This window comes from Eutrema salsugineum, unplaced genomic scaffold, assembly GCF_000478725.1.
Source record: "Eutrema salsugineum unplaced genomic scaffold, Eutsalg1_0 scaffold_18, whole genome shotgun sequence".
Taxonomy (NCBI): domain Eukaryota; kingdom Viridiplantae; phylum Streptophyta; class Magnoliopsida; order Brassicales; family Brassicaceae; genus Eutrema; species Eutrema salsugineum.
Window position 1 is genome coordinate 494,852 of NW_006256846.1, and position 5,404 is coordinate 500,255.

Consider the following 5,404-nt stretch of genomic DNA (forward strand, 5'->3'; position numbering starts at 1 on the left):
GTCTAGATTGCATTTCATATAAGTTGCATTAGCATTTGCATTGTGAGTAATGATAGTTTTTTCCATGAGAAAGCATCACTTTAAGAGTTTGATTCATTTCCCAAGTTGTTAGTTGTTTGATACATGTAAAGAAGTAGGAAATCAAGAGTGAACCCTGATTTGAACTTGTGTCTCATGGTTCTTGTGTTAGTTGAATCAGGCTTTGAATAATTTAAACCTTGCTTAAGTGATAACCCTGAACTTCACATATTAATTATTATGTTTGTGCACCTCATTGTAAATTCATGGATAAAATAGACATATTTCAGCTATCTTCTCTGTTTTTACCACTCTTGTTAGTTCAAATGGCTGATCTCCATCATTGAGACAGTTCCCCTGCCTTGAACTAAACCATCTTTGAAGCCAAATCCCTTAGTGTATGCAAGTGAGGCCTTGTTTATAGTAGACTTGGTAAAAAGTGTTGAGTCTAGAGAGAAAAAGATAGGTCTGCATGTAGATACTAGTCCATCATCAAGGGTTAGTTTAGGTTTGGTTAAGGTTTAGGGTTTAGGGTTTAGGGTTTAGGTCCTCTGCAGCCTGAAATAACCCTAAAATCTCTTCGTTCCACTCTCTACCCTTTATAGTATCATCTTCTGAATTTGCTGTACCTTCACCGTGATGATACCAGTCACTTCTATGCTTGTAAGCCTCTTCCATTCCTCTTGTCACCAGATGATCGATTACATCACCAGTTGAGTGTCGGTCTACATTCCGACAGTCAACACAAGGACATACTATCATATCAACACCTCCTAATGCCGAAGCAACTGCATTTACGAAATTAGTTGCACCTATCTCGTATGCTGGATCAGCTCTGAAAGTCCATTTCCGTTAAAAAGATATCAAAATTAATAATGTAAACTACAAACCCCATACTCTATAAGTGATTAGCTATATTTGAACTTTATACCTGCAAAGGTAAACCCACGCCTTGTCCAGCATTATCTGGTCTAATCTTTATGCAATCGTTAGCAGAACTAGTCAATCACAAGCGTTGTTGAAACATCAACAACACCCTGAAACATATGTATATTACGCAAACGAAAACAGCACTAATCTAACCAGTGCTCCTTATGCAAGCAGACCATACATAAACACAAATGGACCCGTAGTTATAAAGTAGCTCGGGAAGAAAAAAAGTTCTACATGCAAAGGAAATCTAAACCCAGATATTCAATTACAACCCTCTAAATCAGTTATAATCACCTGTGAGACCGATTTTCTGACAAAGTCGGGCAGGAGTATGTTGTATCTTTCGTCTCCACCCTCTCGGCAATTCTTCAGTTTTGATTCCTAACCCTCGTGTCATGATAATGAAATTAAGTCAAATCTAGCATATTTGATAGTGAAATCAAGCAGAAAGACAAACTTAGTTTTAGGTTTCTAAGATTCAGAATCAGTGTTACCTTTTAATCCGGGATTCGACCAAAGATATGGATGCAAACGGTGAAGATTCTTCTGGTTCAGCCGTTGAAGAGCAGATCGTAGAGACCGGAGTAATTCGTGGAGGTATAGATCGAGTTAGTCGCTGTGTGACCGAGCCGTGAACTCGAATCGGACAAAGAGAAATCACTGTCGAAAACCCTAGACGATGTGTTCTTTCTAATTTTTGTTTTATGTTTTTATTAATGTTTATTTTAGTTTACAACACTCTTTTTTGGCTAAGTGTTGGCGGGTTAGATGTTTTATGCGAGCCAAAGTGTTAATTCAGCTTCCCGCTTATATTTTTTCAATGTAACATTATTTTTCTGCTATTACAGCTTTGTCCGCTTCCGTTTACCGATTTTCATAGCAGTCTATGCAACAGTGCTATCAATAAGCCATTTTCTTGCAATATTGATTGGAACCCAGCAGTATGGAATCTTAATATTTTACCAAAACTTAAAAAAATATCTGTGGAAGGCGCATGTAGGAGCCCTTGCAGTGGGGGAAATTCTTGTAACTACAATACCTGCTGCTAATTGCCGAATGTCCAAGATGTGGCGTAATTGAATCAATATCCCACCTCCTTAGGCAATACGGCTTTGCAAAGCAAGTGTGGAACCTGGTTCCCCTTTCAGATGACATTTCCCAAACTCTGCAACTTCCGTTTGCAGAAGGATGGAGAACCTTAAAAAAACTTACCTGCCTCCTTCCTTTAGGTAGTAGAACTGAACAGATTGCAGCCTGGATATGTTGGAACCTCTAGAATGCTCGAAATAAGAAGATCTTCGAGGGAAGAACCTATACCCCGGAGGAAACCTGCTTGAATGCGATGCTCCAAGCAAAAGAATGGCTCTCATAACAGACACCTACTACTGCATCAAAGAAGCAAATAAGTCCCCAACTTATCCAGCCACAACAGGGGGTAGTTTCTTACCACACCGACGCAGCTTGGAGAGAAGACATCAAGATAGCAGGGCTGTCCTGGATGAGGGCAGAAGACAATCAAGAAAGTGTAAACTCTTCAGAAAAAATTGAAACATATGTCAACTCCTCGCTCATGGCAGAAGCTCTAGCTATCCGTGAAGCTATCTTCGATGCCAACTCAAGGAAGTTTTCAAGTGTCCTGATTCAGTCAGACTCTCTTCAAATCATTCAAGCCATTAATTCTGGCTCACCCTTATCAGAACTACATGGAGTATTGGGGGATATCTCCAAAAGTTCAGTTAATTTCTCCTCCGTATCATTTAAGTTTATTCCTAGAACAGAAAATATTGTAGCTGACTCCCTAGCACAACAGACTCTATCTGAATTTGTACGCAACACTGGTTAAGAGTTTTAATGAAGTATTTGGTTGACAAAAAAAAAACATTTCTAACAGAGAATGGTAATGCAGTAGAACCAGAAGATTACAATGAAGCCAAAGGGGACATTTACTTGGACAAGTGGAGTCTGGCTATGGATGAAGAGATGCAATCTCAAACAAAGAACCACACACTACTATTACAAGACCTAAAAACCAGAAGGTCCATGGTAGCAGATGGATCTATATATACATAAACTCGGGATTACAGGTGTTGAAGAACCTCAGTTCAAGGCCAAATGTATCCAAAGGTTATTCCCAAATAGAATACTATGAATATCATGAGATGTTTGCTCTGGTGGTAAAGCATTTCTCCATAAAGATCTTGCTTTCAATGGTATCTCAAGAAAATTTTGAGCTCGAGCAACTTGATATCAAGATGACATTCTTCCACAGTTAAATGAAAGAAAATATGTATATGAGTCCTCCTAAAGGGTACAAGTTAATCTTGATGTTTGTATTCTCAAAAAATCTCTTCATGTTTTGTCAAACAAACTCCGAGACAATGTGATCAAAAATTTGATAAATACATGACTAAGATTGGATTTTTGAGAAGTGAGTATGACAACTGTGCTTATGTGCAGATATTGTTTGATGGTTGTATAATGTATTGCTCATCTATGTTGATGAAATGTTGGTGGCTGCCAAAAAACAAGGAAGCCAAAGATCAGTTAAAGAAGGATCTCTCTAATAAGTTTGAAATTAAAGATCTAGGAGCAACAAAGAAAATTTTGAGTATTGAGATTATCCGAGGTAGGGACAAAGAAAATATCGAATATGGAGATCATCAAGAGAGTTATGCATATAAAATTCTGGAAACATATAATATGAGTGAAGCAAAGCAAGTGGTGACTCCACTTAGAACTCATCTCAAAATGCGTGCAATAACAAAGTAGCTAGAAGCTAGCTAGAGACGAAGAGTACATGAAATATGTTCCATACTCTAATGCAATTTGGAGTTTTATGTACACAATGATCGAAAAAGGCTTGACTTAGCCTTACTATCCTCAGTAGATTCATGAGTCAACCTGTCAAAGAATACTGGCTTGGGGTAAAATAGGTATTAACGTACATCAAAAGAACACTAAATATGATGTTTTTCTACAATAAAAATTCTGAGTTCAAGATAGTGGGTTTGTGTGAGCTGGTTGTGCAGCAGATCCTAATGAATGAAGATCCATGGCTAGTGTTTACTTTGGGTGGAAACACCATAAGCTGAAAATCTGGACGGCAAAGGGTTGTTGCTCTCTTTACTACAGAATCATGGCTTTGACTGAAGTGGTGAAAAAAGTCTTGTGGTTGAAGGGATCTGGTTATGAACAGGAGAATATGGAAATTCTGTGATTTTCAATGTCCAATAGTACTCTCCAAGAACGACGTGGATCATGAGAGAATGAAGCACATTGATGTGAAGCATAACTACATCTGAGAAGTGATTGCAGATGGGGATGTTGAAGTGTTAAATATATTGACTTAAAGTAATCCAGCTGATATTTTTACAAAGGTTCTAACCGTGAACAAGTTCCAAACTGATTTGAACTTGTTGTAGGTCATGTATAAGTCACAGAGCTTACAGAATCCGAGGTTGGGATCCACAAACTAGAATCAAGGTATTTCTCTCTTTCAAAGATAATTATTTTATTATCAGGTAGAAATTTGTGGAGACAATATCGTGATGATCAAGCTACATTTAATCGACCAACCAAGCTACTAAAGTCTAATTATAGTCAGTGCTTACTTATGACATATGCTGATTGTGCAAAAGCACGGGTTCCCATTAGAAAATTTAAAATTTCCTTAAGAATTATACAAAATAAAAAGTAAAAAAGAACTAAGGATTTAAGAAATTTTTTAAAAAAGCATTTTTTTTTTGGACACAAGGTCCCAAATTTCTTTGAGTCAGGCTTGACTATAGTTGAATTAGGTTAAACTAAAGTTGAGTTGCTTCTAGGATAGGGAAATGGCTAATGCCTAAAGTATCAACGTATAGTTTCTTTTTCAGCATAAAGACTTCTTGTCTGTTTGTGTCAAAATGAAGAAAGACACGTTTAGTCTGTTACAGGCTAAACAATAAGGCATTTTGGCTTTTGAAGACATTTAGCTCAGAAGCTTTAGCAGTTGTGTAACATGTGAAGCCCTAGTGTGTTAACACTATAAAAGGATTGCTTCGGGAAGAGAGAGAAATGTGAAGAACTTGAGTGAGACTAGAGTGATAAATAGCATAGGGAAAAATTGTTTAACATAAGATTTGTATTTAGTTCTCTTAGTTCAAGATTGATAGGTAGTGTCTAAGTGCTAGAGAATGACATTAGACAGATATCTTGTATCATCTTGTTGTAAGCTATTTTCTATATCAAATTATTAACACATTTTAGTTGCCACACCTTTTACATTTGATCCTCTACCAGAAAAATAAGAGTCAATGTACTGATTACCATTTCTCCTTTATATTTGATATAAGACTTGGGTGAGGCTTATATGAATGTGGAGGTGGTGGCTTGGTGGGATCAACACTCTGGCTTTCACGTTCTCTCGTGTGGATCAGTGGGTGGAGATGGTAAGACAAGACTTGTTTCCACA